The sequence below is a fragment of the Halichoerus grypus genome, chromosome 11, assembly GCF_964656455.1.
Source record: "Halichoerus grypus chromosome 11, mHalGry1.hap1.1, whole genome shotgun sequence".
NCBI lineage: Eukaryota > Metazoa > Chordata > Mammalia > Carnivora > Phocidae > Halichoerus > Halichoerus grypus.
Window position 1 is genome coordinate 68,414,441 of NC_135722.1, and position 26,401 is coordinate 68,440,841.

The 26,401-nt window shown below is 41.2% G+C and overlaps 1 long non-coding RNA gene across 2 annotated transcripts in view; it reads right to left on the reverse strand.

Moving 5' to 3' along the window:
* Positions 1–26,401, reverse strand: part of LOC118542007 (uncharacterized) — a 272,540-nt gene that overhangs the window by 43,851 nt on the left and 202,288 nt on the right. Inside the window, exons 2-3 of one of the 2 annotated variants that reach the window (XR_013442512.1) lie at positions 24,434–24,604; positions 9,348–9,483 (exon numbers count right to left, since the gene is read on the reverse strand). This is a non-coding gene — a long non-coding RNA (uncharacterized LOC118542007). The remainder of the gene's footprint in view (positions 1–9,347; positions 9,484–24,433; positions 24,605–26,401) is intronic. The other variant, XR_013442513.1, reaches the window with a different exon arrangement.

Consider the following 26,401-nt stretch of genomic DNA (forward strand, 5'->3'; position numbering starts at 1 on the left):
TTCCTTTGCTGTGCAAAAGCTTTTTATCTTGATGAAGTCCCAATAGTTCATTTTTGCCCTTGCTTCCCTTGCCTTTGGCGATGTTTCTAGGAAGAAGTTGCTGCGGCTGAGGTCGAAGAGGTTGCTGCCTGTGTTCTCCTTTAGGATTTTGATGGACTCCTGTCTCACATTGAGGTCTTTCAACCATTTGGAGTCTATTTTTGTGTGTGGTGTAAGGAAATGGTCCAGTTTCATTCTTCTGCATGTGGCTGTCCAATTTTCCCAACACCATTTGTTGAAGAGACTGTCTTTTTTCCATTGGACATTCTTTCCTGCTTTGTCAAAGATTAGTTGACCATAGAGTTGAGGGTCCATTTCTGGGCTCTCTATTCTGTTCCATTGATCTATGTGTCTGTTTTTGTGCCAGTACCATACTGTCTTGATGATGACAGCTTTGTAGTAGAGCTGGAAGTCCGGAATTGTGATGCCGCCAGCTTTGCTTTTCTTTTTCAACATTCCTCTGGCTATGCGGGGTCTTTTCTGGTTCCATACAAATTTGAAGATTATTTGTTCCATTTCTTTGAAGAAAGTGGATGGTATTTTGATGGGGATTGCATTGAATGTGTAGATTGCTCTAGGTAGCATTGACATCTTCACAATATTTGTTCTTCCAATCCATGAGCATGGAACGTTTTTCCATTTCTTTGTGTCTTCCTCAATTTCTTTCATGAGTATTTTATAGTTTTCTGAGTACAGATCCTTTGCCTCTTTGGTTAGATTTATGCCTAGGTATCTTATGGTTTTGGGTGCAATTGTAAATGGGATCGACTCCTTAATTTCTCTTTCTTCTGACTTGTTGTTGGTGTATAGGAATGCCACTGACTTCTGTGCATTGATTTTATATCCTGCCACTTTACTGAATTCCTGTATGAGTTCTAGTAGTTTTGGGGTGGAGTCTTTGGGATTTTCCACATAAAGTATCATATCATCTGCAAAGAGTGAGAGTTTGATTTCTTCTTTGCCAATTTGGATGCCTTTGATTTCTTTTTGTTGTCTGATTGCTGTGGCTAGGACTTCCAATACTATGTTGAATAGCAGTGGTGATAGTGGACATCCCTGCCGCGTTCCTGACCTTAGGGGGAAAGCTCTCAGTTTTTCCCCATTGAGAATGATATTCGCTGTAGGTTTTTCATAGATGGCTTTTATGATATTGAGGTATGTACCCTCTATGCCTATACTCTGAAGAGTTTTGATCAAGAAAGGATGCTGTACTTTGTCAAATGCTTTTTCTGCATCGATTGAGAGGATCATATGATTCTTGTTCTTTCTTTTGTTAATGTATTGTATCACGTTGATTGATTTGCGGATGTTGAACCAACCTTGCAGCCCAGGGATAAATCCCACTTGGTCGTGGTGAATAATCCTTTTAATGTACTGTTGGATCCTATTGGCTAGTATTTTGGTGAGAATTTTTGCATCCATGTTCATCAGGGATATTGGTCTGTAATTCTCCTTTTTGATGGGGTCTTTGTCTGGTTTTGGGATCAAGGTAATGCTGGCCTCATAAAATGAGTTTGGAAGTTTTCCTTCCATTTCTATTTTTTGGAACAGTTTCAGAAGGATAGGTATTAATTCTTCTTGAAATGTTTGGTAGAATTCCCCTGGGAAGCCATCTGGCCCTGGGCTTTTGTGTTTTGGGAGATTTTTGATGACTGCTTCTATTTCCTTAGTGGTTATAGGTCTGTTCAGGTTTTCTATTTCTTCCTGGTTCAGTTTTGGTAGTTGATACATCTCTAGGAATGCATCCATTACTTCCAGGTTATCTAATTTGCTGGCATAGAGTTGCTTATAATATGTTCTTATAATTGTTTGTATTTCTTTGGTGTTGGTTGTGATTTCTCCTCTTTCATTCATGATTTTGTTGATTTGGGTCATTTCTCTTTTCTTTTTGATAAGTCTGGCCAGGGGCTTATCAATCTTGTTAATTCTTTCAAAGAACCAGCTCCTAGTTTCGTTGATCTGTTCTACTGTTCTTCTGGTTTCTATTTCATTGATTTCTGCTCTGATCTTTATTATTTCTCTTCTCCTGCTGGGTTTAGGCTTTATTTGCTGTTCTTTCTCCAGCTCCTTTAGGTGTAGTGTTAGGTTGTGTACTTGAGACCTTTCTTGTTTCTTGAGAAAGGCTTGTATTGCTATATACTTTCCTCTTAGGACTGCCTTTGCTGTATCCCAAAGATTTTGAATAGTTGTGTTTTCATTTTCATTGGTTTCCATGAATTTTTTTAATTCTTCTTTAATTTCCTGGTTGACCCATTCATTCTTCAGTAGGATGCTCTTTAGCCTCCATGTATTTGAGTTCTTTCCGACTTTCCTCTTGTGATTGAGTTCTAGTTTCAAAGCAGTGTGGTCTGAAAATATGCAGGGGATGATCCCAATCTTCTGGTACCGGTTGAGACCTGATTTATGACCTAGGATGTGATCTATTCTGGAGAATGTTCCATGGGCACTAGAGAAGAATGTGTATTCCATTGCTTTGGGATGGAATGTTCTGAATATGTCTGTGAAGTCCATTTGGTCCAGTATGTCATTTAAAGTCTTTATTTCCTTGTTGATCTTTTGCTTAGACGATCTGTCCATTTCAGTGAGGGGGGTGTTAAAGTCCCCCACTATTATTGTATTGTTGTCGATATGTTTCTTTGCTTTTGTTATTAATTGCCTTATATAATTGGCTGCTCCCATGTTAGGGGCATAGATATTTACAATTGTTAGATCTTCTTGTTGGATAGACCCTTTAAGTATGATATAGTGTCCTTCCTCATCTCTTATTACAGTCTTTGGTTTAAAATCTAATTTGTCTGATATAAGGATTGCCACCCCAGCTTTCTTTTGGTGTCCATTAGCATGGTAAATGGTTTTCCACCCCCTCACTTTCAATCTGGGGGTGTCTTTGGGTGTAAAATGAGTCTCTTGCAGACAGCATATCGATGGGTCTTGTTTTTTAATCCAGTCTCTTAGCCTGTGTCTTTTGATTGGGGCATTTAGCCCATTTACATTCAGGGTAACTATTGAAAGATAGGAATTCAGTGCCATTGTATTGCCTGTAAAGTGACTGTTACTGTATATTGTTTGTGTTCCTTTCTGGTCTATGTTGCTTTTAGGCTCTCTCTTTGCTTAGAGGATCCCTTTCAATATTTCTTGTAGGGCTGGTTTCGTGTTTGCAAATTCCTTTAGTTTTTGTTTGTCCTGGAAGCTTTTTATCTCTCCTTCAATTTTCAATGACAGCCTAGCTGGATATAGTATTCTTGGCTGCATATTTTTCTCATTTAGTGCTCTGAATATGTCCTGCCAGTCCTTTCTGGCCTGCCAGGTCTCTGTGGATAAGTCTGTTGCCAATCTAATGTTTCTACCATTGTAGGTTACATATCTCTTCTCCCGAGCTGCTTTCAGGATTTTCTCTTTGTCTCTGAGACTCGTAAGTTTTACTATTAGATGTCGGGGTGTTGACCTATTTTTATTGATTTTGAGAGGGGTTCTCTGTGCTTCCTGGATTTTGATGCCTGTTTCCTTCCCCAAATTAGGGAAGTTCTCTGCTGTAATTTGCTCCATTATACCTTCTGCCCCTCTCTCTCTTTCTTCTTCTTCTGGGATCCCAATTATTCTAATGTTGTTTCGTCTTATGGTATCGTTTATCTCTCGAATTCTGCCCTCGTGATCCAGTAGTTGTTTATCTCTCTTTTTCTCAGCTTCTTTATTTTCCATCATTTGGTCTTCTATCTCACTGATTCTTTCTTCTGCCTCATTTATCCTAGCAGTTAGCACCCCCATATTTGATTGCACCTCATTGATAGCCTTTTTGATTTCTACTTGGTTAGATTTTAGTTCTTTTACTTCTCCAGAAAGGGTTTCTCTAATAACTTCCATGTTTTTTTCAAGCCCAGCTAGTATCTTTAAAGTGATGATTCTGAACTCTAGATCTGACATCGTACTAATGTCCGTATTGAGTAGGTCCCTGGCAGTCGGTACTACCTCTTGTTCTTTTTGTTGAGGTGATTTTTTCCGTCTTGTCATTTTGTGCAGAGGAGAATAGATTAATGAGAGAACAAAATGCTAGCAGGGTAACAACGTCCCCAGAAAATATACTCTAAACAAATCAGAAAAGACCTGAAGCAGTGGGAAAAGAAAGGGAAAGAGAGAAAAAAGAAAAGGAAAGAAAAAAAGAAAAAAGAAAAAGATAAAGATAAAAACAAACAAAAGCAGGACAAAACAAAACAAAACAAAAACAGAATGTGATCAAATATGATCAGGCTGGATTATAGATTAGTGCCACACACTAGATTTTGGGTGTATTTTGGTCTGTTAAAAGAAAGTCCCTCCCAAAATTTTAAAGAAAGAAAAACTTATATATGTACAAAAATAAGGGTTGATATGATGAAGGGATGGAATATGACTGTAAAGATGGAAATTATAAAAAATTTTTAAAAAGGATTTGATAAGTTGTTTGAAAAAAGAAAGAATAGGATTAAAAAAAAAAAGAAAGAAAGAAAAAAGGGAGAGAATGTGATCAGGCAGGGGAGTAGAAAAAAACCATACACTAGAGATTTAGAGTATATTTTGATCTGTTAGAAGAAACTATCTCAAGATTTTAAAGAGAGAACAACTTATATATATATGCCAAAAATACGGGTAACTACTATGAAGGGATAGAATATGACTTTAAAAATGAAAAATAAAAATGTTTTTTTTTTTAAAAAGGGATTGATAAGATGTTGGTTGAAAAAGGGAAAAAGAAAAATTCAAAAAAAAAAGAAAAAAGGAAAAAAGAAAAAAAGACAGTTAAAAAAAATAATTAACTTTGAAAGACTAAAGAATCATGGTAAAAAAGCCATGAATTCTATGTGCAGTATTCCCCTAGCGCTGGAGTTCTGCCGTTCTCAGTGATCGGTAAACTTGGTCTTGGCTGGCTGTTCTCGCTGATCTTCTGGGGGAGGGGCCTGTTGCCGTGGTTCCCAAATGTCTTTGCCGGAGGCAGAATTGCCCCGCCCTTGCCGGTCCGGGCTAAGTAATCTGCTCGGGTTTGCTCTCCGGAGCTTTTGTTCCCTGCAAGCTTTCCGTACAGCTTTGGAGGCGGAGAGTGAAAATGGCGGCCTCCCAGTCTCCGCCCCGGCGGAGCCGAGAACTCGGGGTCCCGCTCCTCAGCGAGCCCCCAGAGAAAAGCAGTCAGTCACTCCCGTCTCCCCGGTCTCCGGCCACTCTCCGCGCTCACCCGGCCTGTGACCGCGCCTTTCTATCTGGCATCCGACCCCGGGTGGAGTCTCCAAACCCAGCAGATCCCCGTGGTGCGCTCCCACACCTCTCCTCCCGGGGGAAGAAGGTGAGTCTCCCTGGATCTGCCGCTTGTTGGGTCCCTGCTGGAGGAGCAGTGGCCCGACTGTGCCGCGGATCACGGTTTATAGCAACCCCGAGCTGAGAGCCCGCGCCTGGGCTCCGTCTCTGCAGCCGGCTTCCCTGCTCCGATACCTGGGAGCTCTGCCGCACTCAGGCACCCCCGGTCTTTCTGTGACCCCGAGGGTCCTGAGACCACACTGTCCTGCGAGGGTTCCACCCCCCACTTCGCCACCAGAGTGACGTCCCTCAGCAGAGCAGACTTCTAAAAGTTCCGATTTTGTGCTCCGCGGCTCTATCACTTGCCAGAAGCGGCCGACGGAGGCCCCTCCCCCGCCGTCTATCCTCCCGAATATCGCCTCGGATTCACTTCTCCGCACGTCCTACTTTCCAGAAAGTGGTCGCTTTTCTGTTCAGAGAGTTGTTGCTATTCTTTTCTTCGATCTCCTGTTGAGTTTGTAGGTGTTCAGAATGGTTTGATCCCTATCCAGCTGAATTCCTGAGAGGAGACGAATCCAGGTCTCCTACTCCTCCGCCATCTTGCTCCGCCCCTCTTTGCTATTGAATTTCAAATAATCTATATGAGAATTGATTCATCAAGGGAAGCACTACTCTGCAGGTGTCTGTTTCAGCTCAAAGCCTGCCTTTTTGTGAGTGAGAGTGGGTGCAGGGCCCAGGGCTGGGGTCACAGTAAGGGATTGCTGTGGGATTGCTGCTTAGTGCTTGTCATAGTTCTCTCTCCGGGGTTGTCAGTGTTGCCATGTGGTGATGTTCTGGGCTCTATAAAGTAAAAGAAATGAACAACAAAGAACAAAGGTGAGATTCAGAGCTACTCTCAAAAAACATGGAAGTGACAGAGGTTTATTAAAGGTCTCACTGAAGCATGAGCTCAGACAGAAAGTGAATTTAGTAATACCCAGAATACATTTACGGAGCACTGAGTCCGTGCCAGTTCCTGTGCTGGGCTGTAGAGTTATGGAGATGAATAAAATGAGGTTGTTGTCCTCAAGGAACTCATCATCTCCTGAGAGTTACAGCTGGGTGGTTGGGATTGAACTCTGAGCAGGTACATGCTTGGCATGGAATAGGTTTGGTTTATTCAGCTTCCTGGTGGTGGTAGAGGAGGAATTGAGAGGGCCACACCCCTGTCACCTTCAGACACTCCCCCCTTCCTGATAGTTTTAGTTTCAGGAAAGGGAATTCAAGTTAGAAATTTCAATAGTAAAATGTATCTGACACGTTAAGGCTTTTCAGAATTCTTGCTGCTTCAAGAAACTCCTGGCCTCAAAACCTAGATTGAGGCAAGTCTTTTCAACTTACAGCCTTGAATCAATGTATTTGAAAAACGGGACTACAACAAACCTGGTTTCTGTGGTTATAAAGGAATCAGCCTCTTAGACCTGGGATCCTTTTTGAGGAAATCACTCAGGCTTCCTATGTTGCATACTCACCTCTCAGAGAAAGCAACAATCTCTCAATATTATAGGAAAGGGGGCAACTCAGAAGTCTATCTCAGCTTTGAGTGTCTTATTCAAAACTCAGTAATTTATTTCACAAACATTATTTGAAGTTTTACTGTGGTCCAAGTACAGTGTTGGGTGGTCGGGATAGAATTCTTATCCGGAAGGAAGTGTTAGGGCATGACCTTGGGCTTGACAGTTTGATTCTTCCTTGCCTGCTGCATGTTTCAACCAAATAAAAGTTTCTTTACTCCAGGCATTAAAAAAAGAGAATGAGGCAACCATTAATGTCATAAAATATAAAAGTGGCAACAACTTCGCTCCACCCAGACCAACACTCTGGGTCCCAAGGCTGTAAACATCATGATTTTTGTCCTTTCCCTTGGAGGCTGTGGCTGATGACAGACATGGTCTTTGGGTTTCTGTCTAGGATGTACTGGTCTGCTGGTAGGGTTGAGTCTCAGGAGTATATACAAATTGGAGGCTGTATTTTTCTTACGTGGCAACCAATCAACTTTTCCTGTTGAATTAGGGTTCCTGGCAACCTGAGGTTGTGAATTAATAAGAGGAAATATCCTCTTTTTAATTTAGAGGCTTGAACAGGCCGACATTTTTTTTTTTTTTTGCTGATGTCCTACCTACTGAAGATTCTGTTTTGGGAAAATTTTCTTTACACATAATCATTTCCCTCAAGGAAACCTGTGGATTTGTGATATGGCCAAAATATAGTTACTCTCTAGTTTGTGGCTGTAAGAGCTGCCATTACTTCAACTATAAAGTTCTGACGGGTTATATTTTGACATGGCCATTGGCCTGAGAAGAGCTGTATTACTCATAAGCTGCTTTTATTGAAGGCTATCCTTACGTTAGCTTTACATTTTGTTAAAATGGTGTAGGTAATAATGTCACTGGTTGTGGTTTCAAGAATGAATTTTTTTCACGTAAAAAATATTGAACACTACTAAATTATAATTAATGACAGGAAGTCACTATGAATACAGTACCACTTTGAAATGAGTATCTCGTTCATCACGTGTGTGTCAGACGTGTGTGAGACATTGATGTAGGCTATGATGGTGGTTAATACACAGAGGAAGGATTCCATGGCCCCTTGAAATAACTCAGCAGCTCCCTAGAAATCCTTGGCCTTCAGGCTGGGAGCTGCAGCACCATGGACACACTGCTTCCCAGCTTTGTTTTCTTTCTTTTTGGAGCTTTTTAACAAGCAACAGGGCATGCTGTTAGAGCTGCAAATTCTGGGCCAAGGAAAGCATCCTTAGCCATTTAGAGGAAAAAAAAATCCAATAAAGCAAGAAATGCAACTTGACCACTTTGGTCTAAGCAAAGCAATAACTATTTAATGGCCAGAAAATTTAATTGTGGAGACTTTTTTTTTATAGCAGTAAATGTGATTACACTTGTGCTCTGTGTTTCTGTGGCCAGCTGTGAAAAGCCATTTGTCACTGCCTGGCTGTCTGAGTCATCTGCTCTGCTCTTGCTGTCAGAGGCACCAATAACCAGCCCAGATCCAAGCACGCTTGACCAACCCTGGTGAAGTTCTAGCAGGTCATCTTCTCAGTTTCTGAGGAAGAGTAAAACATGAAGCTTATTCAAGCTTTGAGTACTTCAGTTTTGCTATTTCAGAAGGTAGGTGCCTGCCTTAATTTAGTCTCAAATAATATGAAATCTTACCGGACTATACAGTTGTTTCTTTTTTTTAATCAGGCTGGGTGTGGGTGACCTCAAGGCAGCTGAGTTGGCTAGACATTTGTTCCTACTCCCATGCTTAAAATCCCAGAGTGAGAATATTCTCTTAGACAGTCTGGAGATTAAGTTTTGTTAAACCATGGATATTCTCATTCTGGATTACATATGTTACATATGGTGGGTAACCATTCACTTCTCTCTTAGTCTGAAGGAGTTTGCTGGGCTCTTTGCCAAGAGCTGAGTTTCGTTAGGGAAGGGAGCTTGCTCCTGGTGAGGACTGAGAGGTATGGAGGGGAAAGGATGCCAAAGACCAGGGAGCAGGACAGCAAGGGGTAGACACAGACAGTAACTACTGGGCATGTGACATTTCTCTGCATAACTGCTTTACGACTGCAGGGCCACTTAGGTATATCTCTAGACATTATGGATCTTTCTTCCTTTTTGGAGAAAGCAACCAGAATGTGATCATTACAGACCTATGCTGGAGTACTACCTCTGCCACTTGATACATATGTGTGAAATAATGCTATTTCACAGGAGCATCAGTGTTGGAGAAGGAGTATGGCCATCATTTTCTGAGAATTGATACTTTTTAAGTGTAGCAAGATAGAATTTTCTGTTGCCCTCACCCCCCTTTTCTTCTTCTTTATCCCTGGAAGAAAAAAGCCTTTTTAGTAGGGAGATTATGTTATTAGAAGCATTCACTCTAAGCAAGATAAAGATTTTACCACCTTGAAGATGGCCCACTTTGAAGATTAGCTGAGCTTGCCAGGGCAGGGAGGATGGTAATTAAAGGAGTAGATTTTTGTGTCCAATTACCTGAATTTGGATCCTGGCTTTATCACTTGCTGGTTGTGAGACTTTGGGTCAGTTACTCTGGACCTCAGTTTTGTAAAATGGAGATAATAGCATGTCTGTCTCCTTGATTGAGCCTGTGACCCTCTGGAGCTGGGACCTGGGAAGAGAATTGACAGGTAGAAAAGATGAGGGGAAGAAGAAAGAGGAAGGACCTCTAGGTGGCTAACACGATGGGAATACGAAGAAATGTATGTACCATCTTCTAGAGTCTGTGTGACCACAACTGAGCCTCTGTTTGGAGGTAATCTGGGTTAATATTTACGCTGCTGGTTGAGCACGTATGGAGAGAGAGCCTGTCTCCTATCATTACACTCTGGTGATAAGTTCTTGCAGCTCTGTGAGCACAGAATAACCCCCCCCGTGTCTGTACTGTCCGTTCTCTCTCCCACACACATTTCCCTGTCAGCTCTTCAGACTAACTGCTTTTCTCCCATCCTTCGCATCTTGCGCAAATGTCACTAGTCTCTTTCAGAGCACTTTCTCTGAATAACTGTGTTAGGGCAAAAACTATAAGTGAGGTGATGTAATAATGAGATTTCAAAATAGAATATTCTCTCCCAGGTAGCAGTCCTGCTCTGTGGAGCTTGTTGGCTCTCTGAGGTCACACAGGGACCTGGCTTCCTTCCATCTTGTTTCTCTGCCATCTCGAGGGCACCGTCCTTGCCCACTTCCTAAGCAACTTGAAGCATTTGAGACAGAAGTTGCACATGCTACTTGCACTCCCATCTCACTGGCAAGATCTGAATCACATAACCCTACCCAGCTGCAAGGGAGGTTGGGAGATCAAATCTCCAGCTGGGTAACAGTGTGCTTGCTTGCATTCATATGTTTTCAATGAGCCTTGCGTGGCCCTCCTCCACAGCAAAGGACATTCTTCTGCTGCCAGAGCAGGGATTTATCTGGAACCTTATTTCCCTATTCTCCCAGGAATTCTGCTTTATTGGGTTTCTATATTATCTGGATTCTTTTTCTTATTTTAATAATGACAGCAGTGTTTCGGGTTCAGCCTTTCAAGAATACTCATTGGCACACTAGAGCTCCAACTCAAATGACCTGCATATCTTTAAATTGGAAGTCTGGTTGGCTCTTACGAAATCCAGGAAGTCACTCACTTGTCTTTGTCTTCTAGATTCCTGGTTCCTGAGTTCATCATATCTGTAAGTCAGGATTGCCATTCTGTTGCCCATATGCTGACTGCTCTGCTTTCCCTCCTGCGCCCACACATAGGAGAGAATGCACAGTTTTGTCTTAAGCTGCTGTTTCCAGCAGCCTTTACAAACTGATCTGAGTTGGCTCTTTGCCCTCTGCCCTCTAGCAACATTAGATTTTGGTGACTTCCCACTAAAAATCTGTTTTTTTGGACCAGAAGATGCTCTGTTCATTCGGAAGGATTCCCACATCAGGAGTCCCAAGCCTATCTTCGTTTTTGCAGTGTTTGAGGTCAGTTTCAGTTACCCTAACAACTCACACTCAAGCACATTACAAATAATTCCATTCATTCCAGCTTGGCACCTTATATATTGCCTGGCACAGAATAGGACACTCAATAAATATTTGTTAGAAGAATTAGTATGTGAAGAAACTTTATAGACCTATTCTTTTCAGTAATTTTTTTGATAAATGTTATCATCCATGTTTTATAATTGCACTGGCCACAGTGATAAGAGAGCTATATAGCAATCACTTGTATAATAAACTGGCCTGGAAAAAAAAATCACTAAGCAACATTCAGGGCTATTTGGAACCATTGGCCTTGCCTTCTGAGCAGCAAGGTAAACAGTTTTCCTCACATGGGGATACCATAATTTTTCTCTTTCTCTGCTTCCTTAATTCATGAAAACTAAAATTAAAAACTTACTATCTCCCAGGTGCATCCTAAGTTTCTTGGTGTTTTGTGTGTTTCTTTGTCCAGAGCACAGGTTAATTTCATGCCATGAATGATTTGACTTTGAAATATAGTGAACTTTTGTTAGATTTTGAATGGACTTTAATATTTTGTTTTTGTAGGGAAACAATTAGCCCACTAGCATCTGGTTTTGAAATAAAACTAGAACCAATGTATGCAAATATAAAGGCCATCTGAATTTAAGATTCAGGGAAGGCATTACTGAGTACTTATAAGGGGTCACACACAAGTTACATGTTGACAAATACTCTCACATACACTATCTGGTCTCATTATGTCAACGGCCACCTCAGTGTCTCTCTTCTTCTATCAGTTACCCAATTTTTGGACAATTTTTGCAGAATTGACCTTTTATTTTGGTGCAGAATGAATCCATTTAAAAACAGACATACTTATACTTTTAGCAATCGCTTAATTACTTATTCTAGAATTGTTTGGTTCTATTCCATGCAGAGCTTGTTGAAAATAGGAGTTGTTTCCTCCATATCATTTACTGCTTAGGGCCTGACACAGGGCATTGACTCAAAATGTGTCCGCTAAAAGAATGAATGAATGGCACACACAAAAAAACCACAACCGGTCACATCTTGTACTTCATGGTTTCTCTTTATTCTACTAAATTTAGGGAATACCATGTGCTCCTTTATGCCATCTGTTAGGATTTTACCCTAGTTAAATAAGTTTGACAGTACAGAAAAGAGCTAGCAGCAGGACAGCCACATAAGCTAACAACTTAGCCTTGCATAGTTGCTTGGGTGAGGCTAGAAAATACAAGACTCCTGGGTCAGAGACAAAGCTCTCTGTTATTCACTATAAAATCAGTAACAGGACTACCAGCATAGCTGAACCAGTTCCACAATCCCTAAGTTCCACATGCAACAAAGAGGACCAGGTAGAGCCTTTATGCTCAGTGGAGTGCACCACAAAAAAGAAGCTCTGAGATGAGGGAATCCGCTGCTTTTATAGCAAGCAGCAAGCAAGCATGTTCTCTGACCAGAGGGAGAGCACATCACAGCATAGGTCCATGTAAGTACATTCTTCACTTTTCAGAATTGCCAACTGCACAAAAAACCCTAAAAGGCACTTGCACAGAGGGAAAGAATGACCATGACCTTATAACTTGGGCCTATGCAGCAAGACATGGAGGGAGTGCAAGACGTCCATGGCAGATTGAACCCAAAACCAAGGAGCTGGGAGATTATTTCATGTGACACTGTTACTCTGCAGAGAAGACAGGCTGAAAGGTGAAATGACTTGTTCAAGGTTATATCTGTGATGTTTACAGGACAGAAACCCATTTCTGCAGACTTAAACACTTTCCATGACCCCACCTTTGCCCTTGATACAGTTGATCCTTGAATAATGGGTTTGAACTGCACAGATCCACCTATACGTAGATTTTAAAAAAATATTTATGTATTTATTTGAGAGAGACAGAGAACATGCGTGTGCGTGTGTTGGGGGAGGGGCAGAGGGAGAGGGAGTCCCAAGCAGACTCCATGCTAAGCACAGAGTCTGAAGCGGGGCTCGATCGCATGACCCTTAGATCATGACCTGAGCCAAAACCGAGTCGGATGCTTAACTGACTGAGGCACCCAGGCACCCCATACATGGATTTTTTTTTTTTTTATAAACCCAGTACAGTATCGTAAATGTATTTCTTCTTCTTACGATTTTCTTAACATTTTTCTCTAGCTTACTTTATTGTAAGAATATAGTATATAACATATATAACATACAAAATATGTGATAATTATGTTATCAGTAAGGCTTCTGGTCAACAGTTTGGCTTCTGGCCAAAATTATTAGTAATTTTGGGTCAAAAGTTATATGTGCATTTTTGACTGCATGGAGGGTTGGCACCCCTAACCCCCATGGTGTTCAAGGGTCAACTGTATTAATTTTGTCACTTAAATTCCTTATAGCTGTACCACAATTTTCAACCACAAACAAGATTTCCTTACTTGTTTCTTTGTGTTAGATCCGTAAAAGTTAGTGTTACACTTCTATGGTGCAGTATTTCACAAAGCATGTTGTGTTGGACACTGGTGCAGCAAAAAGGGTCTATGGAAAATCATTTAGTCCTTAAATATGTTAGGAAATAGTACATACACTCCCCCACAGCCAGAGATTCACAGCATAAGGGGAGAATCTAGCATAAAGTTTAAGAGGATGGGTTCTAAAGTCAGAGAGGTCTGGGTTCAAGATCTGCTCATTGGGTCTATCATCCTGAACATAGTGTTTCAAGTTTATAAGCCTTAGTTGCATCTCCAGAAAAATGTAGATGACTATCTCTATTTCACATAATTGAAGAAAAGATTAAATGTAACATACTTAAAGAGCTTGGCACATTGTCTGATATAACTTAATATATGGGTCAATAAGGTAGCCATAATTAATGCAGAATAAAGGCTCTGAGAAATCCTGCACTAGAGAAACCCCCCAAACGTTAAAGCAGGGTGTCTCAAATGTTTGGACCACAGCATGGTAAATTTAATTATTGTGCGACTCATTTAACATTGCATGGGTCTGTTACTCTGAAAGAATCATTTAAGGAAAATTTACTGGAGAAGCGAAAGGGCTCTGCCTAATTTAGAGCTAGTTAGAACAAGGAATTATAAACTGTATAAATTCTATACAGAGCTAAATTTCATGAATAACTCCCCTAATATCCCTGAATTGCTATATAAACAAGAAAGTTTGGCTTTAGTAATGTTCTTAAACTCAGGTCAGGTTTCTTGGCAGTTTCTAAGATGTGTTAAAATAGCACTGCTTATTGATTTCACTGTATTCCACCAAAAACATTGATTTCATTCTGCCACCGCAGGGGAAATTCTTCTGACAGCAGGTTCACCGAATCTTTATTCTGAGGGCATGCGGTTGATAATTTGAACAAACATACCACTCTAGAATGCTAAATACTCTTCCTAGACACAGGTAAACGTAGGTGGAGCTCAGCGGTCAGGCATAGCTGCCCTCAATGACAGAAGAGCTCCTGAGCTTAGGTTGGTCCAGGCTCCCTGCATGGAATTTATTTTTTTATTTTTTTAATTTTTTAAAGATTTTATTTATTTGACAGAGAGAGACAGCCAGAGAGGGAACACAGGCAGGGGGAGTGGGAGAGGGAGAAGCAGGCTTCCCACGGAGCAGGGAGCCCGATGCGGGGCTCGATCCCAGGACCCTGGGACCATGACCTGAGCCGAAGGCAGATGCTTAAGGACTGAGCCACCCAGGCACCACCCCCCCTCCCCGGCATGAAACTTAATAAATATTATGTATCCTGAGCTCCCCAGCTTTTTGGTAGAATCTCTCAGTTTAGAAATCTCTTAGTTGAAAGGTCAAACACATAAGAAAGCTTTTGTTAGGGCTTCTGAGACTCTGCCCTTTACTGTCAGAGTGTAGTAGCTTATAAGAACTAATTACACATTCCTCTTCCCAACTCTGTGTTCAGGGGTGTTTTGATGAAGGCTTGAAATAGGGCTTTGTGGAGTTTGTATGCCACAGAAATCAGCCAATGCTGCTGTAAATCAGAGCTCCTGCCACCCCCAGAGCCAGTTTATCAGCACACTGCCACCTTAACTCCCTCAAATATGTTTGGGTGCCTCCATAATACTTTTTACCACCTTCTCACGGTGGCATCACATTAGTTGTTTGTCTTGCCTACTAGCCTCAAGGGCAAAAACTATATTTTAATTTCTCCCATATGCTTAGCACATTGGTAGGCATTCAGTAAAGGAGTTTGAATCTATAAATGAATTAACCTGTGAGCCAGTTACTTACATGGGTTTGAGTTTTCTGTGAGAAATGGAAAGAATTACATAGATGTATGCTCTACATTTTAAAGTGGTCAGCTCAGTTGTAGCATTTATTCTTGGATTATTACATGACAGTGTCTAGAGCTATGTCAAGGACGACTAATAGGCATCTTTATCTCCAGAGCGGGATTCACTTGACTGCTATGACATCTCCTCGTGTGGCCATTTGGTGGGAGGAAGTCAGAACTAAGTCTACTTGCTTTTCTAGGCTACTAACCCCTCCCCTTCCCTCAGGATCTGGATGGAAATGCTTCCTCCTTAGAAGGAAATTGAGGTGACAGCCTTTGACAGGATCACAAATTGTTCATTAAGGTAGAATGTCCTGTGTCTATACAGGTTGAACCAGGGTGAACTGTTGACTTTGTCATCAAGAATGTTCTTAAGGTTGAAAGAGAGTGCTGTTGACATTTACTATGACTAGGAACTGGCATTTTAATGTCAGAACTGAACACAAAAACCATTGTTTTACCCATAATAATATCCTATTATTGATTAAAAAAATGAAGGCCCAGGGAAGGAAATGGCCATTGCTGTCCGTGATTAGTACTGAGAAAAGCTCAATTCATTTTTTTTTAAGATTTTATTTATTTATCAGAGAGAGAGAGAGAGAGAGCGTGCAGGCACAAGCGGCGGGGGGGGGGGGGGCGGGGGCAGCAGGCCGAGGGGGAAGCAGGCTCCCTACTCAGCAGGGAGCCTGATGTGGGACTTGATCCCAGGGCCCTGGGATCATGACCTGAGCTGAAGGCAGATGCTTAACCGACTGAACCATCCAGGTGTCCCAAAGCTCAACTAATTTTGATAACTTAATTCTGGTAACAACAGAAAGGTTTTATTTGAAATAATAAAAGCAATCTTTTATTCTATGCTTACTATGGTGCCAGGCCTGTGCTAAGTGGCTTACATATATTATTTAATCAGCACAACACTATAAGAAGGAAAAATTACCCTTATTTTACCAGTGAGAAAGTTGAGACACAGAGTAGTTGAATTAAATGTGCATGATCACATAGATACTGAAAGGCAGACTGGTATTACATCCAAGTGTCTCCCACCAAAGCAGAGCTGTTAACCAATATAGTGTATGGCCTTCCATTTCACCATAAGGTCAAAGAATGGCCTATTGCATATATGTATGTACATATATGTGTATGTAATATGTGCAGATATATCTTATTTCATGTGTCTTCATTTTTGAAAAAGGTGAGGTTCAAGGTCAAATATCAGTAACATTTGAAAGGGATTCTTCTGGAAATTATCATTTTCTTCCAGTCTAGAATTTCCCTTCTTTCTATGTGTGAAATATCCTGAGAGTGTACATATATGCATTTTGGAGGAGATGTAGGTAATAAGGGAAGCTATAACATCACTAGAATTAAAGTTGAATGAAAACTGATATTCTAGATCTTTCCCTGTCTCTGTGTGAACTTTGGCCTTGTCACAGGAGGAACAAACCAATTTAGTGTGCATAGTGAGAACAGGGCTTTTTGGAGTCAGACTTAAGTTCAAATCCTAGCTCTGGTATTTACTTTCTGTGTGACCTTAAGCAAATTACTTCTCTGATCCATAATTTCTTCATCTACCTCATAGTCCCATTGTACAGACAAGATGGGATACTATATATGAAACCCAAATGGAACAAATTTGTGTCAATTTAAACAGACATTCTATGAAAACACACAGTTTAAATATATTAAAAAACTTTCCTAGGCCTCTTAAAAATCACTTCTAACTTTTAGGATGGTGGTGAAGTATATTTTTAGAACACAGGAAAATAACTTTTAAATTTTTTCTTTTCATTGCTGATACTCTCAAAATCCTCCACCTAAGAAATAGCTGTTCTCCAAAATTTTACTGGTTTCTCACTCTCTTGATATCAGGGAACATCTCCCCATAGTCAGCCCACAAGGTTGGTAACTCCCATCTTTCCACAACTGTTATTTTTTTCTCTCCTGAGAGCTTCCTGTCTCTTTCAGTGAGTAATTCTTTTCTGTAACTCTTCTTTCTCCCCCTCCTCCATGTATTCATCTGGATCCTTCTCATAAAAAAGCTGATTATTTGCATCAGCGTAAGAAGGCAACAGAGCAGAGTAGTGAAGAGCATGGATTCTGGAACTATTTAAATTCATAATTTCTCAACTTAATTCCCAGCCCTGTCAGTTACTAGCTATGCCTATTTCCTACTCTGTAAAATGGATAACAGCAGTACCTGCCTTATAGGTGATGGTAACGGTTCACATATGTAAAGTGGTTGAGACCCATACTTGGTGTATAATAAGCACCATGAATATTAGGTATTATTTTATTTCCCAAAGGCACCTGCTGACAATACCTGAGTAGAAAAAATATGCAAAACATTCTTTGATGTCATGGGGCAATATGGAATATAGAGGGACTAGATATGATTTGTTTCTTACACATAAATTGCCAAGGAGACAGAGGTCAATCTTTCGTCCTGACTCTCCTGCAGGCACAGTGTTTCATTTGTCTGTCTAACAATGTGGTGCTCTCAGATCCTTTCCTCATTCACCCTAGTAAATTGCTTTATCTCTGGAATGAATCCTGAAGCAATTAATAGTCACTATCTGTCCTATGAAAGAAAGTACAGGAAAATGTTCAGACAACTTCAACCCAGATATTGTGAGCTATGCAATCACATCATAAGAATAATGGAAAATTATACTTTAGCCTTTTTTTTTTTTTTTTTTTTAAAGATTTTATTTATTTATTCATCAGAGACAGAGAGAGACAGAGGCAGAGGGAGAAGCAGGCTCCCCGCGGAGCAGGGAGCCCGATGCGGGACTCGATCCCAGGACCCTGGGATCACGACCTGAGCCGAAGGCAGACGCTTAACCGACTGAGCCACCCAGGCGTCCCTATACTTTAGCCTTTTGACAAGTTACTCAACTCATTCACTCATTCATTCATTCAACATAAATTTATTGAGTACCTGCCATGAGACAGGCATTAAAGTTTTCCCATTATATACATGCAGAGGATGATTACTAAGATCCATTTATGCTCTTGAAGGCTATACGTGGATAATAGAGCTAGAATGGCAATTATGTCCTGGCTAGCCTGACACTCCGGATTTCTGCCTGCTTTTCTTGCTAAAAAGTGTCCTGGATTGTATGGTAAACTATATGGCCACCTTAGTGTAGTTGTAAAATGTGTAGGCTATGGAACCACACTGCCTGAATTAATATCCTGGCCCTAACATTTCCTAGCAGTGTGAACTCTGTTCCTTAGTTGTATCATCTCTAAAATGGGTTGATATTAAATCTATATTCATGGTTATATAAGGATTAAATTATTAATATACATAAAATATCTAAAAGAGTACTTGGAAAACCACAGATGCTTAATAAATGTTAACTATTATCATTTTGGTATATTTTTCTATTTTCTCTTACTTGAATAGTTTTTGGAATAAGCACCTAGAAACTTCTGATTATGCATTCTGCTGAGTTTACATTTTGTAATAGGAATGCCAGGGTTGGTCAGAGGTCCCTGAGTTATAATGTGAAAGATGTCAATTAACATAAGCCATCATCACTTCAGTGCATGTGATGTATTAGCCCCTCTGCTAAGTGGTTTACAGATGGTTTTTCATTTTTTTTCTCCTAACAACCCCTGAGGAACATACATCATTGTTCATAGGTGAAGAGTGGGGCTCAGGGAGGTTAAGAATTCATCCAGTGTAATTTAATGAAAGCAAAGCTGGAGGCATCAAAATTCTGGACTTTAAGTTATATTACAAAGCTGTAGTAATCAAAACAGCACAGTACTGGTACAAAAATAGACACATGGACAATAGAACAGAATAGAAAATCCAGAAATACAGCCACAATTATATGGCCCATTAATCTTTGACAAAGCAGGAAAGAATATCCAATGGGAAAAAGACAATCTCTTCAACAAATGGTGTTGGGAAAATTGGACAGCAACATGCAAAAGAATGAAACTGCACCGCTTTCTTAAACGTACACAAACATAAATCCAAAACAGATTAAAGACCTAAATATGAGACCTGAAACCAGAAAAATCCTAGAAGAGGTCACAGGCAGTAACTTCTTTGACATTAGCTGTGGCAATTTTTTTCTAGATGTGTTTCCTGAGACAAGGGAAACAAAAGTGAAAATAAACTATTGGGACTACATCAAAATAAAAAGTTTTTGCACAGTGAAGGAAAGAATAAACAAAACTAAAAGGCAACCTACTGAATGGGAGAAGGTATTTACAAATGGCATATCTGATAAAGGGTTAGTATCCAAAAGATATAAAAAACTGATATAACTCAACACCAAAAACCAAATAATCCAATTTAAAAATAGGCAGAAGACATGGACAGACATTTCTCCAAAGAAGAAACACAGATGGCCAGCAGACACATGAAAAGATGCTAAACATCACTCATCTTCAGGGAAATGCAAATCAAAACTATAATGAGATGTCATCTCACACCTGTCAGAGTGGCTAAAATCAACAACACAAGAAACAACAGGTGTTGGTGAGGATGTGGAGAAAGAGGAACTCTCCTGCACTGTTGGTGAAAATGCAAACTGGTACAGCCACTCTGGAAAACAGTATGGAGGTTCCTCAAAAAGTTAAAAATAGAACTACCCTATGATCCAGTGATTGCACTACTGGGCATTTACCCAAAGAATACAAAAACTCTAATTCAAAGGGATATATGCACCCCAACATTTATAGCAGCATTATTTACAACAGCCAAGATATGGAAGCAGCCCAGGTGTCCATTGATTGATGAATGGATAAAGAAGATGTGTGTGTGTGTGTGTGTGTGTGTGTGTGCACAAGAGAATATTACTCAGCCATAAAAAAGAGTGAAATCTTGCCATTTGCAACAACACAGATGGAACCAGAGAGTATAATGCTAAGTGAAATAAGTCAGAGAAAGACAAATACCATATGATTTCACTCATATGTGGAACTTAAGAAACAAAATGAATGAGCAAAGGGGGAGAAAAGAGACAAACCGAGAAACAAACTCTTAACTACAGAGAACAAACTGCTGGTTACCAGAGGGGAGGTGGATGGAGGAAGGGTGAAATAGGTGATGGGGATTAAGGAGGACACTTGTGATGGGCACCAGATGATTAAAATAAAAACTTAAAAAAATTCATTCAGTATAACAAAGCAGAGTGGAGATTTGATCCATGATCCAAACCGTCACATTCCATGCCCCTTGGAGGCCAACCTTATGGGCAAGGTTGTGCTCAGTTCCTCTTAGGAGCCAGCCAATGCTCTTAATTCATTTGACTTAACTTACCCCCATTCAGACATACTTAGATTTTCAATCTGTGTCCCTAACTGGGGCAAGAGGAGAGAAATACATTCTTTAAGTCTGCCATCTACCAAGCGCAGTGGGAAGAGCCTGATTTAATTGGCCCTAAACGTCATCCTCTTATCCTAAGGTGTCTTCTTGTCCTTTCTGCCAGAAGTGGGTGAACCAGTCAGGGTTCTGCTTATATGAGGGGGTCACGATGTTTGAGTTTCCAAGCATGTCCTCTCTCAACCTTCCCCTTTCTTTACCTTCTCCTTCTGTGTTCAGATGTCAGTTCCAGCTTCTCAACCCCAAATGTGTCCATGTTGAAAGTATAAAGTACAAGACTGAATAGAAGCACTTTATGCTTTGTACTTGAAAGGTTATGTATATGAGAGTATGAAAAGGTTACACCATATATATTCCAGCTGAGAATCACAAAAGCACATTTCTTTTGCCATGACTCTTTAAACTATAGTTTTCACTGAATATGGCTTTTATTTTCTTTGGAGTCAAGCAGATCTGGTGTAAAATCTTGGCTCTACCATTTCCTTACTAGGTGTCTTCTGCAAGCCCTTCCACTCCCTGGGCCCTAGTTTCCCCATCTGGACCCCCACACAAGGGGCAGGGATGCCTTGTACTTGTGAAACATAGTTTAAATCCACTTCAGAGCCACGCTCTCATTGGCACCTCTTAGTGGCTCAGAGCCATTGGGCAACTTGAAGCAGAACTGGGATGCCAACTCAGAGCTTCCATTTCCATGTCTAGAAGCAGCTGGTACAAAGAATATGGGTTTTACAACAGGGCTGACCTTTGTTTGGAACCCACGTCTAGCATTTTTAGCTTTTTGCAGTTCCTCCAAGACTCTGTTCCTTACTGTAAAATCCCCATGCAAATATATCACTCTTGGGAGCTGTGGGAGGCCCAATCATGGCCCCTCAAAGATGTGTCCATGCTAATGCTCAGAACCTGTGAATATGTTGCCTTCCCTTGCAGATGTGATTGAGTTAAGGATCTTGAGATGGGGATATCATCTTAGGTTACGCTGTTAGGCTTAACGAAATCACAGGAGTCCTTGTAATAAAGTGGGAGGATTGGAGTCAAGGAGAGGGGACCATGGAAGTAGAGGTTGGACGGATGCAAGGAGAGGGGTATGAGCAAGGAATGGAGGTGCCCCTGGAACCCAAAAAAGGAAAGGAAGCACGTCCTACCCTGGAGCCTCCTGAACGAACACAGCTCTGCTGGCACCTTAACTTTAGAACCTCTGCCCTCTGGAACTGTAACGTAATAAACCTGTGTCATTTTTAAGTCACAAATTTTGTGGTAATTTGTTACAGCCACAATAGGAAATGAATATAGGAGATTTATAATAATGATAATGATAGTGGCAAAATAATAATATACATAGGACACATAGGTTGTCTTGTATATTTATACAGTTTTATATATTATATAGTATATATTTTGCATATTTATACTTTATATATTTCCATTTTTGTACATTTTGTATGCTATATATTTATGTAATCCTCCAAATAATACAGAAACATTTTACAGATGAGGCAACTGAGGCACAGAGTGGCTAAGTAACATTCTCAAGGCCACACAGCTAGGAATGGGCAAAGCTGGCATTCAAATCTAGGCAATTTTTAAAGCCTCTGCAGAGAGCCAGGCACATAGGACCTCCCTGGCAAACAGAGGGCATTATTACTGTTACTTCCACTACATCACATTGCTTCTGTAAAGGGCTCATACTGAAGTGGTGATGGGCCCTCCGGAAGTTTTCTTCTCCTGATTACAAACATAGACTCCAGTGCTGTGTGCCCTCCTGACCCCAGGATCAGAAAGGAACAGCCCTGCCCCTGCTCTATAGGGGCCTAGCCAGGACAGAGGACATGTGGGGAGGAGGATGTCCTCAGGGTGTGCTGTTGAATCATACTTGCAGTCCTGCTCCCCCATCCTTTCTCCTTTGGAAACCACAAATTGCCCAGCCAAATCCTGGTGACAGAATGATGGAGCTGGGCTGGTGCCTGCAGCTGGGCTAAGTCAATAAAGGTAATAATGAACACTAAGCAGAATTTGAACAATGACTGGAAAAATTGCTGCTATTGATATTTCTGGCAGCTATCTGCTGCAGAGCCAGGCTGAAGTGGGTGGTTTCACATGGCGGAGCTCTCTGAGACAAATGATGGCAGCAATGATGAGCATTTGTATTTGTGAGGCTTCTATAAGCATTTTGCCATATATTATCTAATTTTATTACTAGAAAAACCCTGTGAAGTAGATCTCATTTCACAGATGAGAAAAAACAAACCAACACACCCACACAGGGAGGTTGATTTCATTGCCTGACCTCCTGGCCTGGTTGTGGCTTCAGAAAGACAGTGATTTGGGAAGTTAAGTAAGGACAAGCTTGGATAACCTCTGTCAGCATGCTTGGCGCGGGACCATGAGGTCGGGGTGGAGGGTTTCCCACCAGGAGAGAGGCCCACATGGCTTTGGCTCTCCTAAAAGCCCCAGGCCAGCGGAGCTGTGCTCATTTGGAATTGTTCCACCTTGTAAATATTGGAGACTGACCTCCAACTCTGCATTTTTAACCTCCTCTCAATGCTGAGCTTGCTCTTGCTGGATTTATCCTAGAGTCCTCTGCAAAGCACAGCAGTGAATGCTCTTGAACTGTATGGTTTACCACTTATGAGCTTGCCTCGGCAGCATTCTTGGCTTCTAGAAGTGTGCTCTGCACAGAGTAGGTACATGATATACATTTCTGCAATGACGAATTGGTCTGGAGGAAAAAGATTCATGAGACTTGGTTTTCTATTCATGACCCTGTATACTTAGGGAGAACCATTTTCAAATCAATTCACTAGTTTTTTTTTTTTTTTTTTGGTCCTGATTTGTAAGTTTTATTTCACAGTTACATAAGAAGCCTGAATTATTAATCAGCCTCACAATATAGCCACAACGTCCATTATTTTTAAATGATTGCATGTTAGAAGGAAGTCCTAGCATCCAGATGAGAAAACAGGCTTAGAAGGGTGAGTTCAATGTCACACAGGGAATTGTCGGTGGAATCAGGACAAGAAATAATAATGCACATTCCTTAATCAAAAATCACTATGGTAGTTCATATACACATATAGTATTATATTTAACCCTCAACAAACTTATAAGGCCTAGAAAGATTAAATAACCTGCCTACAATACATTGTTTGTAAGAAGAAAGTGAAAAGCATACTCAGATTCAGGCCTACCTGAGTGCAGGGCCTGTACTTTAAGGAACCAACATTCCACTGTCAGAGCTTTACTACGCCTGTTATTAGTTGTTACCTTGTACATTGTACAAGATACTTTCATATTCATTACTTGGTTGGATCATTGTAACAACTTTCAAAAGCAGGTGGTGTTCACCCTATCATCCAGGTAATAAAACTGAAGTCTGTGGAGCTTCACTGCCCAAGGTCACACTGCCCAAGGTCACGGTGCTAGGAAACTGCAGGGCCAGGGCCAGACATACCAGAGTCCCACACTCCATCCTTCGCTGTAAGGCCTTTATTTTTGCACTGGCTGCTGATATAGGCGAGCACAGTGGGAGAGGCAGATGCACATGCGAGGTATGTGGAACAGGATGTGTGTGCCTGGAATATGCAGCTTGGCGCCTCCATTCACCTTGATGCTGATAGAAGACATGCTGTGCTCTTCCCAAGCCCATCAGGAAACAGCACAGCACTGCAATCCTCTGGGTAGGTGGGTGCATTAGTCAGCCTGGCTATCCTAACAAAATACCACAGATCTGGGTGGCTTAAACAAGAGAAATTCATTTTCTTGCAGTTTTGGAGGTTGGAAGTCCAAGTTCAGGGTGTTGTCAGGTCTCCTGAGGCCTCTCTCCTTGGCTTGCCGATGGCTGCTTTCTCGCTGTGTCCCACCTGGCCTTTTCTTTGTGTGTGTATCCCTGATGTTTCTTGTTATAAATACACCAGTCCTACAGCTTTAGAGCCCACTCTTCTGACCTCATTTAATCTTAATAGCCTCTATAAAATTACCTCTTCCAGGGGCGCCTGGGTGGCTCAGTCGTTAAGCGTCTGCCTTCGGCTCAGGTCATGATCCCAGGGTCCTGGGATCGAGTCCCACATCGGGCTCCCTGCTTGGCAGGAAGCCTGCTTCTCCCTCTCCCACTCTCCCTGCTTGTGTTCCTGCTCTCGTGCTCTCTCTCTCTGTCAAATAAATAAATAAAATCTTTAAAAAAAAATAAAATTACCTCTTCCAAATATGGTCACACTGAAGGTTAGAGCTTCAACATATTAATTTGGGGGGCACAGTTTGTCCATAACAGTGGGCATAACAGTCCATAATGCATGGTTGAAATGCATCATGTTCAGAGTGCCCTTCTTTCTGAATGCCTGTTTAAACATATTCTACAGCTGCCAAATTTATGGGCTGGATGAGTTGTTTTTGAAGCTGCATTGCCTCTCCTCCCTAAATATTGTGCTCAAAAGCTTACTATTTAGAAATTGGAATGAGAAAGCAGGAAGAAACAAATGCTGCCATAAACCTTCAAGCGAAAGGAAAAAAAAAGACTGGAGAAATGGAAATAAGTCAACTGATAATGCTCTCGGAGCTGGAAAAAAAAATCGATTGTTACCATATCATCTCTGACAGTGATCTAGTTGAGATCAATTTGGTTAAAGTTAATAACACCTGCATGAGTTCCACTGTAGCAGATTGTCAGTTTTATTACCAGTCCCTTAAGCAATGGGTGCCAGCTTCTAAAATGAATACGAATGGACGCTGGGATTTCAACCATTACAAGAGGATTTGTTAAAAAATACCTCTCTTGGGTGCCTGGGTGGCTCAGTCGTTAGGCGTCTGCCTTTGGCTCAGGTCATGATCCCAGGGTCCTGGGATCAAGTCCCGCATTGGGCTCCTTGCTCAGCAGGGAGCCTGCTTCTCCCTCTCCCACTCCCCCTGCTTGTGTTCCCTCTCTCGCTGCGTCTCGCTCTGTCAAATAAATAAAATCCTTAAAAAAAAAAAAACCTCTCTTGTTCTTTAAACTACCTGAGACAGCCGTCAGCTTCGTGAGTCAAATCACTCCAAGGAGGAAGCTTTAGGGTCTGCATTGGCTGTCCTGCTCTCTGCAGAGGCTGGCCATGCAGCCCTGGGAGGAAGACTGTCTGACTTTGATGAAGGACTCCAGTGCTGTGTCCCTGTCTTCTGGTTATTTTGTTTTTGTAGTCTACCAAGGACTTGTTCCAAGTGGCAGAACCTGCGGAGCTGTTTTTGGCAGGTGTTTTAGTTGTGCTCTGTACCCCAAATGATTGGCCTTTTGCACACTTAGGGTTGGAAACTATACCTCTGTTGTGTTGCAAAACCTAAGGTTTGTGCCCTATCATAGACTGCTTCATTTCAAACTGTTTGAGTTCTTAATTTTTTTTTCGTGTACGTATGTCTGAGTTCCCAAGATCTCAAGGTATGTTGCTTCCATTGCCTGCAATAAAGCCACATGGGGCACTGGTGAGGAAAGAAGATTCTGAGCTCTAATATCGGAAGGAATTTGGAATTGTCAGGACTGGGACAAAAGATTTTATTTTATTTTATTTTATTTTTTATTACATTTTTAAAATTATGTTAATCACCATACATTACATCATTAGTTTTTGATGTAGTGTTCCATGATTCATTGTTTGCGTATAACACCCAGTGCTCTATTCAGTACGTGCCCTCCTTAATACCCATCACCAGGCCAACCCATCCCCCCAACCCCCTCCCCTCTAGGACCCTCACTTTTTCTCTCAGAGTCCATAGTCTCTCATGGTTCATCTCCCCCTCCGATTCCCCCCCCCCTTCATTTTTCCCTTCCTACTATCCTTTTTTTTTTATTTTTTAACATATAATGTATTATTTGTTTCAGAGGTACAGGTCTGTGATTCAACAGTCTAACACAATTCACAACGCTCACCATAGCACATACTCTCCCCAGTGTCTATCACCCAGCCACCCCATCCCTCCAACCC